Source organism: Lissotriton helveticus, chromosome 2_1 (genome assembly GCF_964261635.1).
Source record: "Lissotriton helveticus chromosome 2_1, aLisHel1.1, whole genome shotgun sequence".
NCBI lineage: Eukaryota > Metazoa > Chordata > Amphibia > Caudata > Salamandridae > Lissotriton > Lissotriton helveticus.
In genome coordinates, this window is record NC_136059.1 from 2,138,046,932 (window position 1) to 2,138,063,366 (window position 16,435).

Genomic DNA, 16,435 nt, shown 5'->3' on the forward strand with positions numbered 1-16,435 from the left:
TGTTTGTTTAAATTTGCCCATGTAAAATTCTTTAAAAAAATTACATTTAAGATGCTAACAGCAGCCTGTAAAGTTTGGATTCAGGTAAAAAAAATTCTAGGCATTCCTTACTATAGCTCTATGGCTCCAGTCTGGAACTCTCCAGGAACACCACCATGTGTGATTGATAGTTTAGCTCTGCCTTTGGTAAATGCAGGCTTTTTAGGTTGGGACCAACTGATGGAGGAAGGCCCAATATTACATGGTCCACACTAGGCCAGAAAATGGATTTTAAGTTATCCAGATTTAAGTATTACCAGTTGGTCACGAATGCAGCCAAACCTTGGGATGGAGTCAGAATCAGAGAAAGACTTATTTAAACACAAAATTATAAGAAGGAAGTCTCCAAGTGGTACTGGGTATAAGCTCAAGGAGATAATAACGTTGCGATCTTAGCCGAAGAAATATGGAAGCTGGACAAGCCGGGCTGTGATATCCAAAACTTATAGCAAGTATCTGCTGCTATACTATGGGGCACGGTAACTTCGGCTCCACTTAGGAGGAATTAGTTGTTCACCCTTTACAGAGCCTACTGGTCCCCCAAGAATCCTGTCAAGATGGGAGGCACAAGCAGAAGATGCTGTCCGTAATGTCAATTGGAAAATGCAGATGATTTACATCTCTTTTTGCACTGTCCAGTCATCCAGATCTTCTGGCAAGAAGTGGGTAATGTATTGGAACAAATCCTGAGTTGCAGGTAGGCCTTTTGAGGTAGGCCTTCCCTTGGTTATATTTGGGGTGGTTAAAAATAACTAGTGAGAAAAAACATTACTTATTAAAAACTCTATTATTTACCTCAAGGATAGACTCCGACTCTGGTGATACAAGTAGCAAACTCTCAAAGTTCACAGATAAATGGAGACATAGGTCGCGGTCGAAAAGGAGATCTAAGACACACAGTAAATCCTGCATGCTGTCGGTGGGGGCCCAGTTGTAGCAGACAACCTCATAACCCATGATTAAGGGATCACAGACTGAAAAAGAATAAGCACCTGTGGCAAAGAACACATGGGTTACTTCTTTCCTGGAGCATCTCTTGACTGAAGGAACATTTCCATGTCTAAAGGAGGTTTAATGGGGATCCATGGACAAGGAGCAGCTTCTGCCCCCGTTGTGGGTGAGACTCTTACCGTGCCGCAACAGATACTTCAATGTTTATGAGGTATTGGGGTGGGGTAGGGGGGTAGGGGTTGATAGACAGTTTTTTGGTTGTTCTTAGTGCCATGCTCTGCTCTGGTATGGTGGGCTGACTGAAACGCTGCCTCGCTCGCTGCTTTTAAAAATTGATTTGCTGCTATTTTGCTCATTTGCACAGTGTGACTCTGCCTATTTCTTTCAAGCTGGAACAAGCGCGCAGAGGGTGAGCCGGCGGCCCTTCCGGGCCCGGGGCCAGAACCCCTGCCCGAGGCTTAACATACTCCTGGGCAGATCTTCATCTCCTGAAAAGCCCATCAACCACACTGGACAATAGCGTAGCGTCCCGTCTTAAATCAGATGGGCTACTGAGGCCTTCGACTCGGAGGGCCGCTGGCAAGCCACTGAGAGCCGCTGGCCCCCGAAAACCCCCGACCCTCACTTTTGCTTCACTAAACACCCACTCGCTACAAAAACACCACCTGGAGGTATTTACACTACTGCAAGAGGAAACAATCGAAATGATAGGTGTCACAGAGACCTGGCTCGAGGACTCATCTACCCCCGACCTTGTAGCATCCATTCCCCCCAACTACGCGGCCCTCTATCACAACAGGCCAGACAGCACACGAGGAGGAGGGGTGGCCATCCTGCACAAAAACTCTCTGAAGGCGGAGACCTTCCTTACTGAAAGCATTGAAGGGGCTGATGTACTAGGGGCTAAACTCCACTCTTCCTCAGCGTCTGTCACCGTCTTGGTCGTGTACCGTCCCCCAAAAACACCACCCAAATTCATCAAGTGGTTGACGGAACTGGCACATGATCTATGCACACGCTATCAATGCCTCCTTATACTGGGAGATTTCAACTTCCATTGGGAAGGATCCCCCAAAGAGAGCCAAGCCAACCAATTAGAGGAGGCTTTGACCGCCTTGGGACTGTGTCAACACGTCACCGGTCCAACTCATGCAAAACGTCATACACTGGACCTAGTGTAGTCCTCACTGCCCCTCATCGGCCCCCCAGCTATCAGACCATGCTCTTGGTCCGATCACCTAATCATCTATGGCACCATCCAACACCCTAAGCCGGGACCCCCACTACCCCCCAGCTGGAGAACATTCAGAAGCTGGAACAAAATTAGGGCAGACGACCTTGTGTCCACCCTCAGAAATCCCGTCCGCCTAACCACCCAGCTGGGGACACCGATGCACAATATAGCGCCCTTACGAATAGATTAAATAGTGCTATTGACACGCTTGCACCCGCTCGCAGGGAAAAGATCAGAGACAAGGGGATGGGGCCCCTTGGTTCACTGAAAATCTGCGCAGTCTAAAACAACAGCTTCGCCAAGGTGAAAGAGCCTGGCGAAAAACATACGACCCAACTGCTCTCTCAAAGTATCTGGAAGCTTTTGCTACTTATAAAAACGCTATTCAAACTGAGAAAGCTGTTTTCTATGAAAACAAAATGTCATCTGCTCACAACACGCAAAAAGAAACATTTAAAGTCCTGAAAGAACTCAGACAGGTCAAAGAGCAGAAGCCTTTCTTTGGCATAGAAGACTGCGATAAGTTCCAAACCTTCTTTACCACCAAAGTGGAGGACCTCCTGACCACAATTGAGGACACCCCTAAGCTTCCATGCCCAATAAATCCACCACCAATCAATCCTCCTGTGAAACAAGCCCTAACCTCATTTCCCCTGATCTCGCACGAAGCCCTGATACCACTTCTAGGGCGCGTGAAGTCTGGCTCTCCAGCAGACCCCTGTCCGCCCAGGACCTACAAGATGGCCCTCCCTGGGATTCAAGACGAGTTTTTATCACTCTTGAATTCTTCCCTCGAAACGGGAGTGGTCCTGAGAGACTTCAAGGAGGCGCATGTGATCCCCCTCTTGAAAAAACCCGGGGCCAATATTAAAAACCTGAAGAATTTTAGGCCAATATCCCAGCTCCCTTTTCTTTCCAAGGTACTTGAACAGCACGTACTCGCCTCACTTGCACACCATCTAGAGGCCAACCACCTCCTGCAATTCAATCAGGCAGGTTTTCGGGCGCACCACAGTACAGAACTAGTGATGCTGGCAGTACTAGATGGACTGAGATTACGTGCCGACGCTAAGGAACCCTGCGCCCTGATCCTTTTAGACTTGTCCGCGGCGTTCGACACCGCAAACCACAAGCTGCTCTTGTCGCGGCTGTCTAATTTTGGGGTGCAGGGCATAGCCTTGACATGGCTTACATCATTTCTGAAAGATCGCTCTCAGAGAGTGCAGCTGGGTGATGCGGTGTCCAGGCTGGGTACTCTTCCATGTGGAGTCCCACAGGGATCGGCATTGTCCCCCCTCATGTTCAATGCATACCTCCAACCCCTGATAGCCGCACTCAACCAGCTGGAGTGCCAAATTTACAACTACGCAGATGACACCCAGATCATCATACAGATTGACAACTCCACATCTGCCCACTACAGAGTGCAGAACATCCTTAAACTCACTATTAATTGGATGTCAGCCAACAGCCTCAAAATCAATCCAGATAAGACTGAGATACTGGCCATCACCACTGACACCAACCCTTGGAATAGCCTCTTCTGGCCACCAGAGTTGGGCAAATACCCTGAGCCTGCCCCGGCAGTTAAAAGTCTGGGCATCAAGATCGATAATAAACTAACTATGGCCCTACAGGTATCTACAACAGTAGGGGTTTGCTCAAGCATTTTAAGGCAGTTGCGGAAACTGGCCCCTCTCCTCTCTTTCAAAACCCTTAAACTGATTATATCCAGACTGGACTACGGAAACTCACTCTACCTCGGACTCCCAGACTACCAATTGTCTAGACTCCAGATCATTATGAAAGACGCGGCCCGTCTTGTTTTCAAGGTTCCGCGTCGCACTCATGCCTCCCCCCTCCTGCGCCAACTTCACTGGCTTCCCATCAGGCAAAGGATACAATTCAAGGGCCTCTGCATTGCTCATAAAGCCTGGGGCACTACTAGTTGTGGTATGAAATCCCCTTGGTTCTTCAGTGTCCTTGGGGGCCAATTGGCCCTCCTGTTGCCTACAGTAAGACCCACATAGCTGGATTGCTGAGGGGTCATCAGAGGTCAAACCCCCTATCTTCAGCACTCTGCAAACATGCCTCCTGCTTCTTGGGGAAATAAGTCCACTTTAGTCCTAGGGCCCTTAAGTGGCAAGGTGACATAATTCCCCCTATCAGCAGTGCACCAAGAGGCACGCTTGCAGAGTGGTGGAGAAAGGGATTATGCCTGTGACCACCTCTCAGCAATAATACTGTGTGGAGCTTACGGGAGGTAGAAGGAGGTCCTGTTGGCCCCTAAGTCCCATCAGCAGCACACCAAAAGGCATGTTTGCAGACTGGTGGAAAAAGAAAGCGGGTCTCTGGCCTTTTCTTTTTTATATGTTTTATTTAAAGGGAGGGGGGGCGAGCATCCCCCCTCCCCAGGCTGATTTCGGCTCAGGGTACCCCATTCCCCTGGGGCAAGGGCTTTATATATTTAAAAAAAAATAGGTAGAGGGCCCACATGGTTCCTCTCCATGGGCCAATATCTACCGCAGGGACCCCATCCCCTGGAACCCACCCACTAAGTTTGGGACCACAGGGGGAGCCTTAAGACCCGCCTGTCCTTGCCGGCTCCATGCCTCCTGCAGAGCTGGCATTACTTTGAGACCTAGGGAGCTGCTTATATACAGCATCCATATCTCACAGAAATATGTTGTTTCCCTCCTCGCTTGACAGCGGGCAGGAAAACAGACATGCTTCGCTTTCAGCAAGTAAGACCATTTTCTGCTCTCGCTTACTGAAAGTGATGTGTGCTATGGCTTGGTAGGAATTGTGCTCTCGCCAACCCATAGCAAATCGCAATGTCCCAAGGGTGGGCAACTCAGGACCTTGCTGGAGGCAGTCCTGAGGGGTGGCAGTCCCCAGGGCCATCTAGGGCTCTAGGAGGGGGGGCATGTGACCCTCCTTGATCTTTCCTCTTTTAGGGCCTGCCCCAGGGAGATGGCGAACCTTGGGCCGAGACTGGCCAGGGAGGTTGGGCCACACAGCCCCCTTCCCATTTTAGAGTTAGGCCGCAGGAAGGTGGTGGGGCCCAGGGCCCAGGTGGTCTATAATGCCCCCCAGCCAAAATATAAGAAGGTGGTGGTTCCCAGGTCAGGGGGGTCTGCAAGGTAAGGATAGAATGATATGCCCAAGTAGCTCAAAAAGTGAAAAAGTCGACATGTTTCACACCTAATGGTCAGGATGATCCTGGGTGCTTCCCCAGGACCAAAAGCTGGGATAAATAGCCTACCCCACTAAAAAATATAACATGTTTGGTCACCCAACATTAGTTGTTGTCCTACCTGAAAAAGAATAGAAGAGGGACAACAAAGAGAGAATGAAGAATACAACCATAAGATAAATTCACTTTGTTGTCTCTCTCTCTGGAATGGATGTCCTTATATACCAGAGTAGAGTCCCTTGTATTGGACTCATATATCTGCCAAAGATTAGTAACTAGCAGTATTAAGTCTGCCATACATGACAAAAACATAAAAACAAACATAAACCAACATGCAAATGATGCAAGAACAGACATTTTCAATAGGGAATCAATGTGGACTTAATGTTCAGGGAATGCAAATCATACATTGTCACATTTGTGTATTATGTATTATGGAATTATATCATTTGTGACGTTTTTAGTGTATGCGATAACATTTGTTTCATGTAATCGTGCTTCTGAAGTCCTTGTTGCTAAATCTTACTGGATGTATGACAAGCATTGGCAGGCAATCAGAGCTGTTAATTTCCCTGCAGAAGCTCATCTTTTTTCACAAAGCTTCGCAACCAAAGATATATATCTATATTGTCTTCTTAATTTCTCAAAAACTATTGAACAGATTTGCACCAAATAACAAAAAGTACAATCTGCATAACAACATTTACATTTCTACCAAGTTTGGTGTAATTCCATCCAGCTGTTTGAGCTATAGATTCCACAATGCGTTCCTATGAGAATTAACATTACAAATGCACCAGTAATATTTGCCCCTATTTCTCTCACCCCACTGCATGGATTACCCCCAAACTTTCAATGACACAAAACCTACTATGACACTTTTTTGGCAAAATTTCATGAAGGTTGGTCAAACTACGCCAAAGTGATAGACAAGTGAAACTATGCTTTTCTTATGGAAACTACCCCAAAGTCCTGAACATTCCCATGTCATCCAAAACACACACCCACCCTAAACTCTAGAAATTCCCTTACCCCCCAGGAACCCCATCCCACCCTATACCCTAAAACTTACTTACAAACGAAAAATCCATATACCGATACCCACCCTGAACTCTACAGACATATTTTCCTTTAAATACATATAAAAAGAATGTTTGTTGTAATGGCATGCGTGGTAAAGGCATATTTGTTGTAAAGATAGTGTTGTATCCATGGTAATGTCTGTGTGGTAAAGCCATACGTGGTTCTGACTTCATTGTAAGGGTTATTTCTCATCAATTGTGTTATCATACTGGCAATGTGCAGACCTGGATGTTGTTGTCATTCAATTGCCTTGTTTGCTTGAAGCATATCAACGCACATACGCACAGCTCCCTCACTGGCCTTTTTGGCTAGTACCTCTAAGGGAGAAACCCATGCCGTGGGACTAGTGGAACACTCCATTTTATCATGTTTGAGTATGAATTCAAGTTCTTTTTGCAACAGGATGGACGTCCACATACTGTGTAATTGTACTTTCATAATCTTCAGTTTTCCTAGCCATGAAACAATGAAGGGAACTGAGTTACTATTTCATGATGAGGATTCAGGTTATAGTTAATTAATATCAGTCCAATATTATCAACTGTGCTGAAGGTGAATGAACAGGCATTTGACGACCTACCTTGAAGATCATGAATGGGTGTTTGTACTTTTGTTTTCTTGTTTTTCATCATTTCTATAATGAACTGTGACTTTTTAATGGTGTTAATGCAGACCATGTAAACACTGGTTTTCGATGGCGTAATTTGTGGCAATGGAGATAGTTCATTGTATTTCTCCAGGCATAACGTTTATCGATGAACCACTGTCACCAATAAAAGGAATTGAGCAACAATTTACTTTTAGTGTAATCTTCTCACAATGTTTGAATGGCTTTGCTCGTTTTTATGTTCACTTTTCTTTGATTTTTTTCACAAGCAGCCAGTCCAACATGCACACATTTTTCTGAGGTGAACATTGACATTGCACAACCATCTTCTTCACTTTCACTTTCACTTGACATTGATACTGAATAACTGTTTGACAATGATTTATATGACGATCAACTTCATTTGATGTAGACTTGCCTGAACGGGTGTTGGTGCTTGTCCTTTTGTAGACGTGCATTGAACGTCGCTTCTGGAACATTCAGGCAGCATTTTGTCTTCACACTCTGCACACTTACTTTTTCCTTCTCCTTGCAAACCATTACAAAATAGATTTCCTTCCCACAGCTTTTTAGGATCTGTCTAATGGTGGGACATTTACCTTTCCCTGAAACAAAAATCCACACCTGAAGCACAAATAATTTTTCTGTGGAGACATCATTTTGTGTCCTTGTGCCTTGTGCTTTTACTTAGTTCTCATGATCATTACTGACTAACTCTCTGCTCCTATAGCCTCCATGTCAGTAGCTTGTCGATTGGCACACTCATAAGCTCTGGCAGCCATGATAACTCACTCCATACTAAGAATTTCTCTCAGCATTTGTCTTCTGAATAAATTTGTCAGGCATATGTCAATAACTCTGAGACGTATAGCCTCCTCAATAGTAAATTCATTGAACTTACAGTGTTTGATGAGTGTATCGAGTCTTTCAACAAATGTGTTGATGTTTTACTAAGATTCTGTTATTCTTGGCAAGGTGATAAAAATACAAACGTTGGCAGAAAAATCTAGTACAAGAGGGATGTAATGGCTTCTACGTGGAAACATGTATATACGACAATACATACACTAGTATTATCAAATTACTTATTCAAAATATTTTTTGTGTAGAATTTTCTTTTTAAAATATAAACAATTTTATAAAAAGCGATACATATATATACAGAAATGTTAAAAAGATCTTAACCATAGTCCCACATTTACAGTGAATACATGAATGATACATCAACTCAACCTAAATATTATTTCATTCTCTTTTTTGTCAATAGAGTCACATCATTTAATTGGACAACACTATTCTGTGCATAATGCACACAGAAGTGGACTGGAATAGAGTAAGACAACTGGCTGTATGTTGACATACATTACAGGGAATATGCAGCCTTTTTTGTGGAGGCAGGACGCAGCCTAGTCAAGTTTAAGTGCTACTCTGCCCAGCTCCTTCCTCTTATCCTGCCGGTAATGGCCCATCCAGTCACCCTTGAGCTCTCTTTTGAGTGTGGCTGTCTAAGAGGAATACATAAACCCCAACCGTCAGTTACACTCAGTTATGTGAACCAGGTACATGCTACGGGTAGGCTCAGGCGGTAAACTTCACTTCGTTTGCAGAGTCTGCGGAATTCTGCAACTCTGCACTTTACAAATTAGCACAGAATTCTTGAATTTCACCTTCTGGGTGTGAAGTGGAGTTTTCCATAGGAGCGTTCGAGATTTGTTTGCGTGATCATGAGCGTATCCCACAATACTCTTCAGCAGCTAGAGGGAGCAAGTGAGATTTCACACTCGCTCGCAACACATCTGGCTACGACGGACCAATATATTGCTGATCTCAGTCATGAATGCACCACTCGAGTAGCTTTTATGCTCAAAAAGCAGCTAAAGAGGCTTTTTGAGTGGATTTTGTTGTCAAACCGATCGTTGGAGTTTGGAGTTGTTTTTGTTCGGGAAGCCTTTTCTAAAAAAAAAATTTCCAACAGGGAGGAGGTGCCTCAGAGACTCCACCTTCTTCATCTTGTCCAGCAGACTCCTCCCAATTCTTTGTCCATCTCCTGGTCACTGTTCATTGGGTTTTGGAGCTGGAAGGATCACTCTCCTTGTCTGCTGAATATAAACCATTGGATTTAAGGACTTTGGGACATATTATCAAGAACGAGCGTTACATTATCGCCACTTTTATCGGCAGGAAACTGCCGATAAAGCGGCGAAAATGTGCTTGATAATATGCTCTATGAATTCCAATCGAAGCCCATGTTAGATGTGAAGACGTCTAACATGGGCTTCGATTGGAATTCATAGAGCATATTATCAAGCACATTATCGCTGCTTTATCGGCAGTTTCCTGCCGATAAAAGCGGCGATAATGTAACGCCCTTTCTTGATAATATGCCCCTTTGTATTTGCGATTTCACAAGTAAGTTCAAAGACTCTTGTTCTTGGATAAGGGTTTTGCTTGTTTGATGGTGGGTATGCACCAGTATTTGTTTGTACTTTTATTCAGTTTTTCAAAGGTATTGTGGTAGGAGACCTGCATTTTTTCAGCAGGGGCATAGTTATATTTTTTCTTTTCTTTTTTTTCTTTTCTAAAGGAACAATGTTGCACAGTTCTGTGCATTTTCTTCATGTTTGTTAAATTTGCAATATTTATTGAATTTACTGTGTGGCTTAGTCTGTCAAAGAGCCATCCAGTAGGCCCAGGCCACTGCTAATCATGGGTGCATTTAACAACTGTGTCTGTGGTATATGTTGTTTTAAAACATCTTAAAGGGCTGGGATGTCATTGGTTTAAATTACAAAATGTGGTGTTTTTTCATATTCAATGTTTTTTTGTTGTGCACGAAAAGTGTATTCATGAGGAAATATTTGATGACTTGGGAAGGTGCATGTAGTTGTAAAATGATAACAGCTCAGTTACTTTTTGTGTTTCACATTGCTTAATTAATGGTAGTGTTGTTTAGTGTTACCATGCCTCTTATGCCTGTCCAGTGTGTTTGTGTGTTTGCAAGAGGACACCATTGATTTATCTTTGTTGTCCATGCCATGTGTTCAGGGGACATTTTGTGGAGTTTGTGTTCATAGGCCTGAATGTGGTTTCTTCATTACCCATGCCTCCTTGCTTGCTGTTGTTGTTTGACCATGTAGCTAGCAGCCATTTTGTGCATCCAGCCAGTGTGTATTTACCATAGGTCTGCATGTGCTTGTTGTTCTCCATGCCTGCTTGCTTGCGGTTGTTGTCTGACCATGTGGCACTTACTGGCTATCATTTTGTGCATCCCAAGAGTTTACCTTTGCCATAGACTTGCATGTGTTCTTTTTTCCCCATGCTTCCTTGCTTGCTGCAGTTGTTTGGCCATGTGGCACTGGCTGGCAGCCGTTTTGTGCACCAGCCAGTGTGCCTTTGCCACAGGCTTGAATGTATTCTTTGTTTGCAATGCCTCCTTGCTTGCTGCTAGCCATTTGGTGCATTTAGCCAGTGTGACTTTGGCTTGAATGGATGAATGTGAGATATCTGTTTAATAATATGCTTGAGTATCATTGTAGTATGTATATTAAGAGTATGATTTTGATAAACAGTGCTTATATATTTATATTACATATATTTTTTATTTGGCACCTCCTTGCCTACCAATAGGTTTCTTCCCATCCTCCCATACAAACAGAGGCAAGGAATATTTTTTTTCTTATTATTATTTTTTTAATTATTTTTAATTCTACATTTTGTAATTGTATTTTTTCTTTTAGTTGTTAATAGATTTTTATTTTTTTCAATTGACTTTTTTATACTTTTTTTAAATATTCTTTTTCATTTTGCCTCTGTCAATCCATCCATCCATCCATCCATCCATCCACCATAGGTGCACAACAGAGCACCAGCATTCAGTTTTTTTAGGTATAATTCCATTTCCTCCTATACACCCTGGCTACATCAACAGCCTTACTCCAACCTAAGCCCAAGACTATTTCTGTCAGTGAGGCAACCACTTCAATCATGACAATGCTGGCGAGCAGTGACACTGAATTGGATTTGTCCCTTTGGCAAATTAGAACTAAAATCATTTCAGGACACAGAGAAAACTGAACAGCAGCCGCAGCCACCGACAGTGCATGTTCCTGATGTTGAAGCAGAATTGGAGGTCGAGTATCCTCCTGAGCTAGGAACTCCTGTTTTAGAATCATTGACTCGCAGACCTCCATCAAGGAAAAGCAAGGGTACTACTCTACCATCTTCTTCTAGCACCACTTCTGATGATAATGATAGGGACGTGGAGTGGACCCCAGCAGAAACCGGAAAACGCCAGGAAAGGCAATGGAAAAGAAAAGTTCCTGAAAGCCTTAGAATTATGCAAAAGGATGATGAGGAGTATGATGACAATGAGCTAGTTATTTTGGATGGTGACACAGAGAAGTCCGGCGATGCCATTCACCCTGCTCCAAGCGATGTGGTACAGTTAGTACCACCAGCTCACATATTTGCAAAGCCACATCTGAGACCTGCACTAACTACTAACTCAGCAGATGTATGCACTGCAGAGAGGCAATTCATGCTTAGGCAGTGACATAGTAAAATAATACTCCTCCCTAGTTTAGGTCAGTTCAGACAGGCTTTAATCGACGATAGTCATAAAAGCAAACAGTACATACAAATAGAGTTTAGACATATAAATACATTTTTTTTAAAACTGTACATATATACATAAAAACCCGTAAGTTCGTTATACAGTTAAATCCATTTCATCTATGGAATTAAAATGAGTATATACATAGTTAAAATTATTTCGGTACAGTGATTACATGTTAATCTTTGAGCATTCTACTTCTAATAATCCAGGCCCAACCCAAGTATTTTGCCACGGCTATACAAACTGTCATATCAGTACAGGAACGGATAATACGAAGTGCCACCGACCCCCGGTCGGTACCCAATAACCTGCAAATTGGGCGAAGCCACGTTCTCCGGGGCTCCATGTATACTAGACATTCAAAAAGCAGGTGTCCAATAGTCTCCGGTCGAGCTGAACATGATGGACAAACAGCTTTAGCCCCTGGAGACCACTTACTAGTGAATGCCCCTACTGGTAGGCTCCCAATCCTCAATTGAAAGTATAACTTACGATCAAGAGGTTTTGAGATAACGTCCCAAAAGGCTTCAAGTTTTGGCACATCCTTAGTGACTAAAAACATTCCAGTCAATAGACCTGTAGGCCCTAGAAGCCTCAAACTGCCAATACAAAATCTTTAAAATCTTCTTAGGCGGAAACCTTGAATTTGTAGGATCCTCCCACAGATTCCGCAAGCCCATATTGGTCAAGAGGCCCGAACATGCTCTAACCACTTGATCTTATGAAAGGTGTCACTATGGATAATATCAAGCAGGCCTCTTGCAAAAATCTCGAGTTCCGCGTGGTCCAGATCCTCCTCCAGTATAAAACTGGACGAAAGGAAGCTATAAGCGCTATTGGGGATAACCCTAGATCATAAAAAAGGGGATTCATAGGGGTACTCTGAGGTAGTTTTATTAGATTCCTTAGGAAGGAATTTTCAGTGATTGACATCCCCCTGAGGGTTTCACATCCCCAATCTCAACCCCATACAAAGCGGAGCTGACTGCTTTACCATTATAGACCGCCAGTACCGGAGATATAGGCTTAGTAAGAGACTTCTGATGTTCCAGGCACAGGGCTCCAGTTAACTGCCTATGTCTTAGGGTGGCCAGTTCAATTTGTTGTTTCCAAGACAAGTTGCGGTCAATGCAAACACCCAAATAGGTAAAGGCTTGGACCCTTTCCAAAGGACGCTGATTCATGTTCACAGTACCCTTAAAAGATTTAGAAGCGTTAAAAGCCATAAACTTTGATTTCTGCACGTTTACTTCTAGACCCCGAGCGGTACAAAAATCTTCAAAAAGCTTCAAGCCCTTTTGAAGCCCGCTGGAAGTTTTTGAAACTAAAAGACAGTCGTCGGCAAACATTAAAATAGGCATTTTTGCTCCAGCAAGGATCGGTGCATCAATATTGGAGTCAATTAAAATCTTTGCCACATCATTAATATATAAGGAAAATAGAGTTGGCACCAGGACGCAGCCCTGGCGTACTCCAGTTTCCACTGGGAACTGCGGCGTAACATTCACAGGACTCCCCCACCTGATCGGTGCATAATTTTGCTCGTGGAGTCTTTTTACCAGCGATAAGAGAGGCCCTGGCAAGCCCATGCCACTTAGGACTCTCCATAGAGTAAAACGAGGAACCAGGTCAAAAGCCGCTTTTAAATCTATAAAAGCGGCATATAAACTTCCATGTCCAATCAGCACGGTCTTCCAGTACAGCATAGCAAAATGCAGCACCTGGTCGACCGTGCTGATTGAAGTTCTGAACCCTGCCTGCAAGTGGAATAAGATCTTGTTATTGCGTTCCCAATCAAGAATTTTGTTTAACCCCTTAAGTGCTGCCGTCGGCCAACGGTCGTCACGGGCACTACCTCCCCAGTGCTGCGTGCGACCGCTGGACGTCCAGTTCAGCACCGGATAATGGACAGCGCAGCACTGGGGAGGTTTGTTTACTAGCTTTAAAGGGGTTAAAACCAGCCTGCCAAAATTTTTTGGGGAGGTGTCAATCAGGCTGATAGGGCGATAATCACCTTTTCTATAAACGGGTATGATCTCAGCCCCGTTCCAAGAACTAGGTATGGGGGCTCCCCTGGCAACCATATTTGCCAGAAGAAGTATATAACAACCCCATGAATTCTGGTCTTGCAGAAAAAGATCTGCGGGTATGCCATCAATACCTGGCTCTTTACCAGGGACCACTAGGTCTAGTGCACACTGGACATCCTTCAAAGTAAAAAGATCTTCAGTTAAGGGCTCAAAAGGGACTTCCACTGTTAATTGTGAGTCCTGACCCTTGGCATATTGTGGCTGGAAATGTTCTACCCACTTTTCTAGGGGGACCCAATTCTGTGGCTTATCCGGGTTGCCCTCCACGCCCCACTCGTAAACATTCCAAAACCTACGTTTGTCTTTACAGGATCCTGCTTCCTTAAGGTCCTTCCACCTTTTCTCATCCCAGTCACGCTTAGCTCTTGAGACAGCATTTTTATACTTCAGCCTGGCTGCCCTAATATTCTCAATGGACTCAGATTTAATTGCTTTTCCCAAATCAAGGCCGGCCTTCCTGCATTCACCAGAGTACCAACGTGGTGGTTCCGGTGCGCAGGAACCTTTCCGCCTACAGGGCTTAACAAAAAGGCTTTTAAGTTCATCAAAAAGGACCTCGTGGATCCTAGTTCCATCTTGTAATTTAAAAAAATGATTGTCCCCTTCCAATATCAATAATAAATCTAATTTCGCCTGCCCAAGCTTACTAGTTATAAAATCCAAATTCTCTTCATAAAGGGAAACTTTGGGCCATCGAACGTGGCGCATATCGTTTGATATCACAATGTCAAGAGAGGGAGTAGGAGTCATTACAACCCCATGATGATCAGGAGATTCCCAGTAAGAGAGATTCATAGACAAGGGATTATGGTCAATCTCAACCCTATCTATAATCTTCATGTCCTGAAGATATTTCCACAGGCCCAGGTTAAGCAGAATATAATCTATTCTACTCTTACGTATGCCACTTCTAAATGTAAGTGCTCCAACCTTATCGCCTTCGGTCCTTCCATTTGCTGCTCTTAGACCTTTGTTTAGGCAAATAGAATTCATTTGAACCCCTATGTCTGACCATTTACTAACTGTTTCAAGGTCCAATTTAGGAATCCCCCACTCTCTGTCCTCCTCCTCCGACACATTCCAGCTTCCCTTCATAAGTGGCTCAAAATTTACGTTAAAATCCCCCCCCACAATTACATTGAAAGGAGAGCAATGACTGTCCAATAAGTTTTCGAAGAACACAAAAACCTCTGATTTGATTTTCTACCCCGGTACTTCTCGCATACAAATTATAGATATAGACAGGTAGAAGATTTGGAAACTTAAGTCTTAGGAGATCTCTATGGTTAGTAGGAATAGTTTTTACTACTACCCCCAGGTCCTGTCTTAACCAAATAGTTAGTCCTCCAGATGGTCTCCCCCTTCCTTCCTTCACTGCAGGGATGCTATAATTTAAGTATCCAGGGAAATGCACTCCTCCATTGCCCATGTTTCCTGAAATAGGCATATTTTATGTTCTCTAATGAATAATGCCCACTCAGATGACTCTAACTTAGGGGCCGATTATGATAGAGGATTTTCCACCTCCTCCGGGCCGGCGGAAGCCACCGCCGGCCCGGAGGAGGCGGAAAATCCTCTGCGGAGTCACCAAAGACCCACCGCCGCATTACGATGGCTGGTGGGTCTTGGATTCTGTCCGCTGCTTTTCCGCCGCTGTCGGATTACAACCGCAGCGGAAAAGCTCTCCTTTGGCTGGCAGTGTCTATCAGACACCGCCAGCCAAATTAGGAAGCATTAGTAAACATGCTTTTCCGCGGCGGTTTTTCCGCCGTGGAAAAGCATGTGTACTTTTGCTTTTGGGGGCCTGTTGCGGGCCCCCAGGGCATAGGCGGGTGGGGGGTGCACATGGGGGGTACCTATGGTACCCCCCAGCATTTACATGCACAAAGCGGCAGGCACCGCACGGTGCCTGCCGCTTTGTGCATGTAAATGTTACACATGCACTTTTAACATTGCGGCGGGTGCTGCTTGAAGCAGCACCCGCCGCAATGTTAAATATCCAGGATGTGACCGCCAGGGTGGCGGTCACATCCTGATTTGCATGGAGGGACCTCCGCAGTCCATGCGGACGGTCCCTCCACCTCTGGGATGGCGGACGGACGCAAGTCCGTCCGCCATCCTAATCGGCCCCCTAGTCTTTTGGCCAGCTATGTTCCATGAAAGAACAGATCCCGGGTCACTGACACAAGGTACAAGACAAGCCTCCCCTGCGAATTTTTGGCAAGTATTGGGGGGGATAGATTCATCAGCGGGACCGGCCAGTTGAGTTTGATTTTTAGGAGAATTTGCTGGAATACAACTAGAATCCTCACCTGGTGTTTCACTGATGTCTGCTTCACTGACTAGTTCAATTGGGGATGGGAGTAAAAGTCAATCGTTCAAATCTAATGTCGAACTTTCCCCATATGAACTATCAACCTGTTTACCTCTTATGGGTTTCCAGCATTGGCGGGGAGTTGCTCTCATCTGAATCCTAGAATGATCTGGGGCACAAGATCTAAATTCCAAATTTGATAGTTCTCCAGCTACCATTGGGTTTTTAAAAATAAGTTCTATGCAGTCATAGGGATCACCCTGGGAATTTAGCCTAGTTGCGCACTGAATATCCTCCCTAATCACT